This window comes from Mirounga leonina, unplaced genomic scaffold, assembly GCF_011800145.1.
Source record: "Mirounga leonina isolate KUSES-001 unplaced genomic scaffold, KU_Mleo_1.0 Mir_177, whole genome shotgun sequence".
In the NCBI taxonomy this organism is placed as follows: Eukaryota; Metazoa; Chordata; class Mammalia; order Carnivora; family Phocidae; genus Mirounga; species Mirounga leonina.
In genome coordinates, this window is record NW_023270459.1 from 8,985,940 (window position 1) to 8,999,136 (window position 13,197).

The following is a 13,197-nucleotide window of genomic DNA, read 5'->3' on the forward strand; positions in this document are numbered from 1 at the left end:
TAACAGATGTGATTTCTATTATTTTCCTACCACATAAAGAACTAATCCTGCTCCTGCAGGAAGAATGTGTTACCTTCCTCTTTATGAACCATTTTCATAAAACTGAAGAAACAACGAACACATCCATGATTAGCTATGACAGGTTCCCATTGATTTATTTGACTCGAGTCCTAAGCAGAGATCTGGTTCCAGGTCTGTCTCTGCACATTTTTGTTAAATAATAAAACTTAAAACTGAAATGACCCACTATTTCCAAAATAAAGAGAGAATAAAATGTTCTACAACTCTAGAGATCTTAGCAATGTTATCAAGCAGAATGTGGAATTTGCCTTTTCAGAGCCCTGCTCTTTAAAAGTGAAACGGTGGAGGCGGCCCCCTCGCCAGCGTGCTTTCCAGCCCAGCCTGAGCTCTCTATGCTTGAGAGCACCTTATGATGCTGTAACTAACCTCAAACCTGGAGCAGCAGGGGGCCAACAAACCTCAGAATACAGCAATGTCATGCTTTACGGGCACTCTCTCAGCAACAGCATGAATGAGGGGGGAAATTGGTTGCCTAGGAAACCCTCTAGTCCTGGTAATTATTACTGTAACTGACTGCACACCCCACCTATAACAGAAATGAATAATAATTTATAACCGCTGACTGGCAGCTTTCTGTCGGTGCCTCTGCTCACCACTGCTACCTACTGGCAAAATGACTTACATGCGAACAGTGGGGTTTGCCACAGAGCGAACCACCACCAGAGAGAACCTTTAGAGAAACCTTCTCCCGTCTTCCTCCACCAGTTTCTGAATATAGTTCAAGCAAATTGCTGCTCGATCAATAGAGCAAAAATGAAAAGTGCTTTGTGTTCGTGTATACAATGGGGGTTGAACAATCTAATGGAAGCTGGTCATCTCAATTAAAAGCAATTTCATATTGTGACATGAGCGAGACCAAAAAAAGGTACTTAATAAGGTTAACGGAAGCTAAATAAAAGCATATATCTTAATGACCCCAGATGTACGACTCACAAGCTATTTAATAGTATGGAATTTGATACTAAGCAAAACTGCTATAAATAAAATCCTATCTGGTAGTTTTGATCAATTAAACTACATAATTAACAAAGATGGTCCATTTATCTTAGGTTGTCTAATTTGCAGTACAGTGTTAAAGCACCTCTACTGGAAGACTAGTTTGTTTAGAAATTAGAACGTTCATAGTGATTTACTGGATTTGATTTAAAAGACACAGCAGGAGTTGGCAAAATTCACATATCATGGGGTTAATGTGGGTTAGAATGTAGCTATTTGTAATACAAAAATATTGCATACCAAATACACACATCTGATTTCTTTTAACCCTGGTTCATCTTTTCACAGAAGTCGTTACTTCCCTAAAATGAACAACAAAAACAGCTGCATTCGCCACTCTTAGGACACCGAAATCTGCCATTTTCAATTTCCAAAGCAAGAGAATGCTGGCATGGTGATGAGCCAAGCACTGGTGACTGAGAAGGCGTCAAGTGACCAACGGCGTCCTCTGCCCCAATCGGACCCCCGAGGGTGGGTATTTCCGCTGACGCCAACCAGTCCCAGCACGCAGCCGCCACGCTTTCAGCCCCAGGACTCACTCCTTCTGTCTGGTCAATGCATTTCAAAGTCGAGAGTTCTTTCAGTTCAAGAGTTCGGAAGAAGAAAGACAAATCACCGCAGAGGTTGCTGAAGCTAGATTAAATATCACCAAGGTGGAGGGTGTGTGAAAGCGAGAACCATGAGGCACACAGCTCGACCACGGTGCAGTCAGTCCAGGCTCAACCCTCAGAACCCTCGGATGCTGCAGTGTTCCGGACAGATTCACTGTCAGCAGGGAATGTTCCCTAGTGCATCGGATACCACACATCATGGAACTTCCCACCCCGGGCCCTAATTAGCTGACTGCACTGCAACATAAAAAGTAATTTTCCACAAATACTGTACAGTTTTAAAATCAACAGATATATTTTTTTATGTTTTCTTCCCAATAATCAATTTTAGGTATGGTTACTGGCGACTTATCTCTTTGCTTTTCAGGAATCAACAGATTTCCAGAAAGTTCCCTAATTCAGACATGTTGCAGTTCCAACACTGACATGGCCTTGGAGAGTTGCTCTCAGTAAAGGACCCACTAGAGATGCAACAGCCATGCGTAAGACACACATGAGTCGTTTAGGATAGAAACACCAGAATGCAGAACACAGAGCTGGGCCCTGCAAAAACCCTACAGAGATCATACTAGGCCCTCCATTTTTAAATACATTTACATTTCAACAAGTATTTACAAACTTCACTTTTCTGAAGGTCTGCCTGCTACTCCTTGTAGAAAAAATTAAACTTACTATTGGGCACCTGGGTGGCTCAGTTGGTTAAGCAACTGCCTTCGGCTCAGGTCATGATCCTGGAGTCCCTGGATCGAGTCCCGCATTGGGCTCCCTGCTCAGCAGGGAGTCTGCTTCTCCCTCTGGCCCTCCCCCCTCTCATGTGCTCTCTCTCATTCTCTCTCTCTCAAATAAATAAATAAAATCTTTAAAAAAAAAATTAAACTTACTATTTTAGCCTTTGTGGCCACAAATGGATCTAGCCTATATACTGCTATCTTAGAATCTCAAAGCCTGCTCTAAAGCACAAATATTTTGTTTTCATTGTAATTTCCACCAAATTGAACCATTCCCTCCTTGCAAACAGGATTCACCAAATCATCACTGGCATTCCACTCTTATTTTCCAGTTTAGCTTCCAAACCCCAAATGTACAATGGTTAAAAAAAAAACAAAAACAAAAACAACGCTGGATCCCAAGAGAACAATCTCCAAAACTATATGTTTACTGATTAAAAGGCTCAGGGTCTTATAACTTGAACATAGTGTAAATAAAACCCCTGGGTAGGTTCTAATTTTACTAGCTCTGTCCCCAGTAAGAATATCAGGATTATTTCCATCCTGTAAATCCCACTGAGCACTATCCCACCTAGAGAGTACCTCCTCTGACATGAAGCAGTTGCCAATTTCCTTATCTCAAAGAGGACACAGGACTCTAAGTTTGAATCCTCACTGTGGATCTCCTAGAGCCGTCTTGGTATTCTTCTTTGACCCAGATGCTGACCTGCCTTCCCAAGTAAGATAGACCACTTGAAAGCAATGGATCACTTCTTTAGGGCTTAGAATGGCACTTTACACAGAGAAAATGCTCAAGGATACTATAAACAAATATTCTGTCAGCTTTCCTGCTACAAAATCTCTAGAAATGCTGGATAAAATAAGCCAAACATCTTCTCAAATGTAGATGTAATCAAGAGCAAGTAAGAAAGAAAGTAACAAATCACCAGTGGCTTTAAAAAAAGTAAAGATTTAAAAAAACAAAACAAAAAAAGCTAAAACCATTATCATCAGGTTAGAGCTGTTCTGGAAGCCAACCAAAAGGTTTAGGCTTTAAAATCTCAGGAAACCGGAGGCAAGTCCTTGAGGTCAGTGAGGGAGTCAGTCAGAACTAAGACAGGACCCATTAAGAGCTGGAGCCAAGTAAAAGGACAGACGGGGAGAAATTTCCCCACTACCAAAAGGACACACCAAAGAAACTTGTTCCTATCCGCCTGAGCTCTAGGCGGGGTGGCTTGCGCTGGAGTCCCCCTGCGAGTGTGTAACCCTAAGCTAGCCCTCCTCCCGATGGGGTTCTGAGGAGCCACAGGCAATGAAACAAACTGAGACACCTGATCAATGGACGCAACAGAAAGAGGTCCTGCCAAGGACTTTTGATTCTAGTCTTGAAATAAACTGGTACGAATCTGTCCTTCTGCCATAAACAGCTGGGAAACTGCACAAAATCCATGACACAAGTGTTTTCAGACACTAGAGCAACAGGTAGGACAAGACTGAGATCCCCAAACAAAAGGAAACAAAGAGGTGAGTCCTATAATCCCCATTTTTCTCAAGAGACATTTTTCTGGACCACAGCATGAGGAGGAATCCAAGCGAAGAAGACTGAGCTTATGAGAGAGAAGCCAACAACTTCATGAAGTGATCCAGATCAACATGCTGATGTGATGCGAAGAACAAGGCACCTCATCTCTATGATACTCTTCCCCAGACTCTTAACTCCAGGCTAAGCATAAGAAGACAATGGACAAACCCAAACCAAGGAACATCCTATAAAATTACCTGGCCAATATCCTTCAAAACTATTAAGGTCATGAAAAAACAAGAGACTGAAAAATTGTCACAAATAGGATGAGACCAAAGACATGACAACTAAGCACAACATGGCATCCTGCCATGGATTCTGGAAAGAAAAATGGCATTGGTGGAAGAAGTGGTAAAATACAAATGAAGTCTGAGTTTAGTTAATACTGTGTTGTGCTAACTTCTTAGTTTTGACAAGTGTACCTTGGTAATGTAATATGGTACCATTAAGGGGAAACAAATTGGGCAAGGGATGTATGACAGCCCTCTGAGTTATCTTTGAAACTTTTCTGTAAATCTAGATTTATCCAAAATAAAAAAGGAATTCTGGCATCAAAATAAAAAATTACTAAACATGAGAATAAGCAGCAAACTGGGACCCATGATCAGGGGGAAAACCAGTCAGCAGAGCTATAGACATGACGTAAAAATGCTAGAAATGACACAATTAGCAGACAAGAACTTTAAAACAGCTATTCAAATATGCTCAATTTAAAGGAAATCATTAAGATAATAAAGAGAGAAATGAAAGATTTATATTTGTTTTTCAAAGATTTTACCTGAGAAAGAGAGAGAGGGAGATAGAGCACGAGCAAGGGGGGAGAAGAAGCAGACTCCCTGCTGAGCAGGGAGCCCGATGTGGGGCTTGATCCCAGGACCCTAGGATCATGACCTGAGCCAAAGGAAGACGCCTGACAGCCACCCAGGTGCCCCAAAAGATTTTTATATTAAAAAGACAAGAACCAGGGCGCCTGGGTGGCTCAGTTGTTTAAGCGACTGCCTTCGGCTCAGGTCATGACCCTAGAGTCTCTCTATCACTATCTCTCTCAATAAATAAATAAAAATCTTTAAAAAAATAAAAATAAAGAACCAAATGGAAATTCTGGAGGTAAAAAAATATATACGATATCTGAAACAAAAAATTTACTGGATGTAATCAAGAGCAAATAAAAAGATACTGCAGGAAAAAAAAAATCAGTGAACTTAAAAACCTATCAGTAAAACCTACCCAGAATGAAAACAGAGAGAAGGGCTGAACAAAACTGAACAAGCCTCAATGACCTCCGGGGACAATAAATGCTGTATAACATAAATGTGATTGGTATTACAAAATGAGTGTGTGTGGGGGGGGCAAACAATATTTAAAGAAATGATGGCCAAAATATTTCCAAATTTGAGAAAACAAAACTCTAAATCCACAGATCCAAGATGCTCAACAAACCCCAACAGACTAAGCACAAAGGAAATCATTCCTAAGCACATCATTATTAAATTGCCACAGAAAAAAGATAAACATCACATAAAGAGCAATAAAGATAGCGAAAACCACAAAATTCAAGCCTATAGAAAAATATCTTCAAAGTGCTAAAGGAAAATAACCTATCAAAAGGATTCTCTACCCAGCAAAAATACCTTTCAAAAATGAAGACCAAATAACACTTGGTCAGATAAAAATTGACAGAATGGTCAATTGATCTGTCACACTAAAAGAACTATTAAGGGACGTTCTGTAGGCTGGAGGAAAAAAAATCAGGTGGAAACCTGAATGTACAGAAAATAATGAAAAGACAAGAAATGGTAAATTCAGGAACAGACATTAAAGATTTTCATACATTAAAAATTGGAGGGTGGGGTGCGCCTGGGTGGCTCAGTTAAGCGACTGCCTTCTGCTCAGGACCCTGGGATTGAGCCCTGAGTCAGGATCCCTGCTCAGCGGGGAGTCTGCTTCTCCCTCTCTCTGCCCCTCCCTGCTCCACTAGTGCTCTCTCAAATAAATAAGTAAATCTTTTTTTAAAAAAATTTTTAACAGACAATTGAAAGGAAGGGCAAAGTGAGGGCCTTTGTTAATACTTTCCCCAAAGAGCAAGGGTAAAATTGGATAAAACTGTCAAAAACAACTATTTCAGAACTCTGAAAACTGACCAAAGGCATAAAACAAGAAACCGAGCACTGGGTAAGAATGACCTAGTCTGTGACACGTTAGCCACCTTCCTTCACCCAGCTCCTTCTGAACATTGGTTCTAGTAGGGCAGGACAGTTCGTGAAAACCAGAAGCATTTACTTGGGCTGGGAATGACTAGATCTGGAACAATGTGGGAAATCCCAATGACCGGAAACTTTGTCAAAACAAATGGGAAAGGCTCACATCACAGCTGACCTGAGGTTGCAACACTAGTTGATGCAACCAAGAGACCAGCAGTCTGGCTGGAAATTTCACAGGAAGATCTAGGGGGTGAGACACCCACAGGCCTTGATAAGCTGACATTTTGAAAGACTGGGGGCATGTTAGGGTATATACATACATGCTCATAAGGTACCTGAGAAGGCTCTAGCTGTTTATAGAACCTCTGAGGCCTTGCACGTTATCATGCACACACACACATGCACAGATACACACAGAGGAGACACAGGAAAGCTGGAATGAAGTAAAAATAAAAACTGGGGAAGTCTTGTAAACTGCATGAATTTTGAATGCATGCTCCAAACCACACACAGGTGCACTGACAAATGATGGGAACCTTAATGGCTCAAGATATTTAACTATAACCTCTGACCAATCACTGGTTGGCCACTAAGATATACTGATCCAAGAATGCCAAAAGAAGCTGGGCTTAAAAATAAAAACAAGAATTAAAGGAAAAAAAAAAAAATGGAGACATCAGAGGCCACACATTGTGGAAGAAACAAATTCCACACAATTATTCCAGGCAAAAGGAGATCAGAATCCAGAGTTGTTAAAATGCATTATTTAAAATGTCCAGTTTTAAAAAGGAAAGTATGGCCTATACACTTGGGTGGGGGGGGGGGGGGGAAGCAGTAAATACTAAGAAATAGTTGAGAAAACAAAGAAATTAAAAGGTTATACTAAAAGAAATATTTACTTAACACCAAGAAGAAAATCAAGGAGAAACAGAAGAAAAAAAAGACATAAGACATATAAAAAACAAACAGCAAAATGGCAGATGTAAATGATCTATAATTATTAATTCATGTAATCAAAAGGGAGACTACCAGAATAGATTTTTAAAAAGCAAGATTCAACTATATGCTATCTACACAACATGAATGCTAAATTCAAAGACACAAATGGGTTGGACCTAAAAGGAGCACTACGTAAATGTAATCATAATAGAGCCAAAGTGGTCATGAACATAGGCTTTAAGATAAAAATATTACTAAGAAAAAGAGGGGCATTTTGTAATAAAAACAGTATTAATTCATCAAGAAGCTATAACAATGACAAACATATATGCACCTAACAACAGAGTCAAAAAACAAATGGAGCTAAAATTACCAAAAATGAAAAGCTATGACAACTCAACAATAGAAGTTTAAGACCTCAATAACCCACTCTCGATAATGGACAGAGCAAGCAGACAGAAAACCAGCAAGAATACAGAAGACAGTGATATCGATGAACATGCCATGATACTCTAAGAGCAAGAGAATACAGATTCTTCCAAAAACACAGGAGAGAGTATCCATTACTCATAAAAAAAAGTCTTCATGAATTTTAAAAGACTAAGGACATAGTATGTTCTCCAGACAACAGAATTAAAATAGGAATCAATAACAGACAGATACTTGGGAAATTCTCAAATATTTGGAAATTAAACAATACATATTTAAATAATCCATGGATCAAACAAGACATCTCAAGAGATAATAGAATATTTTGAACTAAAGGAAAATGAAAATACAACAGATCAAAATTCACTGGATGTGGTTAAAGCAGTGCTTAGAGGTTAATTTATATCTTTAAGTGCCTATATGAGAAAGGTATAATCTCAGATCAATACCTTAAGTTAGCACATTAAAAAAACTAAAAAGGAAGACCAAACTAAGCCCAAAGCAAGGAGAAAGAAGGAAATAATAAAGATTGGAGTGGAAATCAATAAAATAGAAAACAAGAGGGAAAAAAAAAAATCAATGAAATACAAAAATGTTTCTTTGCAAAGATCAAGAAAATTGACAGAGCTCTGGCTAGACTGACCAAAAAATGAGAGAAGACAAAAATCAGCAAAATCAGAAATGAAATCATTACTAATCTTACAGAAACTAAATGGATTATAAGGAACTACTATTAACAACTTTAGGCCAACAAATCAGACAACTTACATGAAACAGAGAAATTCTTAGAAAGCCAAAATTACCATAATGGGCTCAAAAAGAAATACAAAATTCAAATATAACAAGTAAAGAAACTGAGTAGTAATTACAAATATCCCCAAAAAGAAAAGCCTACGCCCAGATGTTTTCACTGGCAAATTCTATCAAACACTTACAGATAAAAATAATACCAATTCCTCATAAACATATTCAGAGGAGTAAGAAAAACTTCCCATCTTGTTCTACGAGACTAGTGTTATCCTGATACAAAAGCCAAACAAAGACATCACAAGAATAGAGCACTACAGACTGGTATTTCTCATGAATATCCCCTACAACGTATCTGCAAACCAAATTCAAGAACACATAAAAAGGACTATACACAACATAGAATTATACAACAAAAGGATTATATAATAACATCTAAAAAAGATTATACAAAGTGGGATTTATCCCAGGAATGCAGGGTTGGCTTAACATCAGAAAAATCAATTGATATAATGTACTGTATTAATAAAGAGAAAAATCACAATTATCTCAATAGATACAGGAAAAAAATGACAAAATCCAGCCCCATTCATGAGAGAAAACTCCAACAAACCAAGAATAAAAGGAAATTTCCTTAACCTAATAAAAGGTATCTATGAAAGACTTACAGCAAACATCACACTTAATGGTGAAATATTGAACACCTTCTCGCTAATATCAGAAATAAGGAAAAGATGTCCATTCTTACCACTTCTATTCAATATTGTACTAGAGGTTCTAGCCAGTGCAATCAGTTAAGAAAAACAAAAGGAATTCAGATGGGAAAAAAAGGAAGTAAACTTCTTATTCACAGATAAAATGATCTTTTATGTAGCAAATCCTAAGGAATACACACACACACACACACACACATCCTTGTGACAAAAACTAATAACTGAGTTCAGGAAAGTTGCAGGATACAAAAACAATATACAAAAGTCAACCACATTTCTACATACTAGATATGAACAATTTAAAAATGTCATTAAGGAAACAATTCCACTCATAATAGCATCACAAATAATGAAATACTTAGGAATAAATTTAGTAAGAGTATAAGAGTTGTACACTGAAAACTACTTAACATTACTGAATTAATGAGGATCCAAATATATGAAGAATACAGTCCATGTTCCTCGATTAAGAAGACTCAATAAAAAAAAAAAAAAAAGACTCAATAATAACTTGGTAATTCTCCCCAAATTCATCTGTAGATTTAATATAATCCCAGTAAAAATCTCAGCAGGCTTTTCTGCAGTAGTGGGTAAGATGATCCTAAAATTTACATCGAAACGCAAAGGACTCAGAATAGCCAAAAACATTTTGAAAAAGAACAACATTGGAGAACTTAACATTTCCCTATGTGAAAAATTACGAAAGCCACAGTAAATAAAGACCATTTGGTACTGACATAAGGATAGACAAATAGATGAAACATAATTGGGAGTACACAAAGAAACAGCTTCATACTTACAATCAACTGATTTTTTTTTTTAAGATTTTATTTATCTGAGAGAGAGAGAATGAGAGAGAGAGCACATGAGAGGGGGGAGGGTCCGAGGGAGAAGCAGACTCCCCGCTGAGCAGGGAGCCCGACGCGGAACTCGATCCCGGGACTCCAGGATCATGACCTGAGCCGAAGGCAGTCGCTTAACCAACTGAGCCACCCAGGCGCCCTCAACTGATTTTCAAAAAGAAAGTCAAAATAATTCCTTGTAAAAAGGACAATCTTTTCATAGAGGTTCTGGGACAATTGGGTGGGTATCCAACTGAATTTAAACCCTTGTCTCACATCATAGACAAAAATTAACTCAAAATGATCATAGCCCTTACTTTAAGAGCTAAAACTGTATTAGAAGAAAACACAGGAGAAAAATCATTGTGACTCTGGGTTAGGCAGAGTTCTTCAATAAGACACCAAAAGAAAAAAAAAAGGAAAAGAAAAAAGAAAGGAAGGATGGAAGGGAGGAAAGAAAGAAAAAGAGGGAAAAAGGGAAGAAAAATCCATAAAAGAAAAGATTTATCAACTGGACTTCTTCAAAACTGGACTTTTGTGCTTCAAAAACACCATTAAAAAAAAAAATCAAAGACAAGCCAGGCTTGAGAAATATTTGCAAATCATATCTGATATTAGACTTGTATTTAGAACACGTAAAAAACTCTTACAACTCAATAATAAGAACCCAATTTAAAAGTGAGCAACAAATTTGAATAGACACTTCAGAGTCTAACAGTACATGAAAGTACTATGTGAAAGTACTAAACATGAAAGTACTAAACAATGGCTAACAGTACATGAAAGTTTTCAACATCATTAGTCACTACAGAAATGCAAATTTAAATAAATAAATAAATAAATAAATAAATAAATAAATAAATAAATAAATAAAGCTTTATAGCCATTAGAATGGCTAAAGTGAAAAAGACCAAACGGTGTTACCAAGGATATGTACAAACCGGAAACATACATTGATGGTATGTAAAATTATACAGCCACTTTGAAAAACTGAACAAAAAAAGTGAACAATTCAAGTGTTCACCACTAGTGAATGAATCAACAAAATGTGGTATATCCATACAATGGACTACTATGCAGCAATAAGAAGGAACTACTGATGCATTAATACAACATGGATGAACCTCAAAAACCTGATGCCAACTGGAAGACAGATGCAAAAGACTAAATATTGTGTGATTCCATTTATATTAACTGTCCAGAAAATGGAAATCCATACAGAGAAAGCAAATTCGTGGTTGCCCGAGACTGAGGATCTAAATAGGGACTGACTGTAAATGGGTACAAAGGATCTTTTTAGCACGATGGAAATGTTCTAAAACTGGGTTGTAGCAATAGTAGCATGACTTGAAATTTAAAACCACCAAACTGCACACTTAAAAAATGGGTGTTATGGTATATAAATTATACCTTAATAAAGCTGTTAGGAAAAAAATGGAACCAAAGTACTACAAATGCTAAAGTGATCATACTGTCTGGGAAGAGCAGAGCTATAATAAAAGTGCACATTTTTATAGGAAAGTGCCAAACAATTAAAATACAGCAAGTATATAATTTCCAAATCAGTAGAGAGAACAGGAAAACAAAAAGCACTTCATCTGAATAGTAGTAAAGGGCGCTGTAGGGAGGTGATAAATAATCAGAGTAAATTGAATGCCCAAAATAGTAGAGTAAGTCCCAATAAGAGTAATTACAATAACCCTAAACTAAACCTGACAGTTATAAAACATTGTCAGAGTAGGCTGAAAACTGTTTACACTAACATTCTAACATCACTACTATGGGCATCTATGTATACACAAAAAGACAAAACACAAAAATATCACACACACACACACAAAATGGAAACGATTATACTAGAAAAATATTTAGCTATATCAATGTTATATGAAATACTTTAAGGCAAAAAAATTGTCATTAAGGACAAGGAGAGTCACTATGAAGCCACTGGATTATGAATATACTAATTCTGTACTTCCATGCACATAATGCCGAAATTCGTATTTAAAAAATGAAGTCTCTCAATGAAACACTGTTACACTGATTACTTCTCTTCACACGTCTCCTATTCTCTATCTACACATTCCTTTCTTTTACGCATATGGCCAAATAATATAGTTGAAACCACGTCCATACCAGCAAGTCAAAATGAACTCTCTTAATGTGTGAAGTTTAAGAAACAGAGCAGGTTTCCAATTTGGGTTTTTACTCACAATTAGTAAGCGAGTATTCGGATATTCTACAGATCACGTATTTCCTTATGAGTTACGTGCACTTGTTTAGAGGGCAAACAATTTACATGTCAGAGAAGGGTGTTCAGAGTGCTGATTATGGAGCAAAGCTGCCTGGCTTTAAACCCCAATTCCACCGCTTTTAACAGCTGTGTGACTTCAAATGTTGCTTACTCTCTGAGTTAGTCTCCTCATCTCTAAAATAGAGGTGATTAAAAAAAACGAAAAAAAACATAAAAAACCACAGTACCTACCTCACTGGGCTGCTATGAGCATTACATGAAATAGTCCATATAAAGTATATGGAAAATGCTTGATACATAGTAAGTGCTCAAAAATATTATTTAATTCTTTACAATTCATCAGGTAAGGGAACTACAAAAACTTCATATCCTAATGATGTTCCTATGAAATGAAATTTAAACTGAGAAAACACTGTAAAATGTAAAAACTCGACAATACTGACCAACGGATTAAGCATATAAACCATAAGTATCTGCTATAGTTGAAGATTTCATTTAACAGGCATTCAACTGAAAGCCTATATGCTACTCACTGAAAGAACACACAGATAAAGATTAGTATCCTCAAAAAGCTGTTTCTCAGAAGAGAAAAACAAATCAAATACAATGAGATATCTGTACTTCTGAAATTTGGAAATACTCCAATGAATAGAAACTTATTATAAATTATATGCAAGACCAATTTCCTCAAAAAAGTAAAAGAAATAAAAAATATGGAAAATGAACATGATCACTATATATACTTAATATTCCTTAATGATTCTGAAATTCCTTTAGGACACTACAGTGTCCCAAAGATATTATCAAAGAATCAATGAAATGTAAATACGCAAACGTATTAAAACTATCTTCAATAAGAGAACAAGTAACATTCAAAACAGACCTTATCCTGTGTTTAAAAGAAATCACTGAGTAATTGTGCCAATGGCCCATCAATCCTACTTCCAGGACTCCTCCCTTGAAGATATAGATACACTGAAGTTACTCATTGCATCATTACTTGTAAATGTGAAATACCAGAAACAGTGCCCATACATAGGGAAGTGCCAAATAAACCATGTTACATCTACACAAGAGAATACAAAAAAGGGAAGA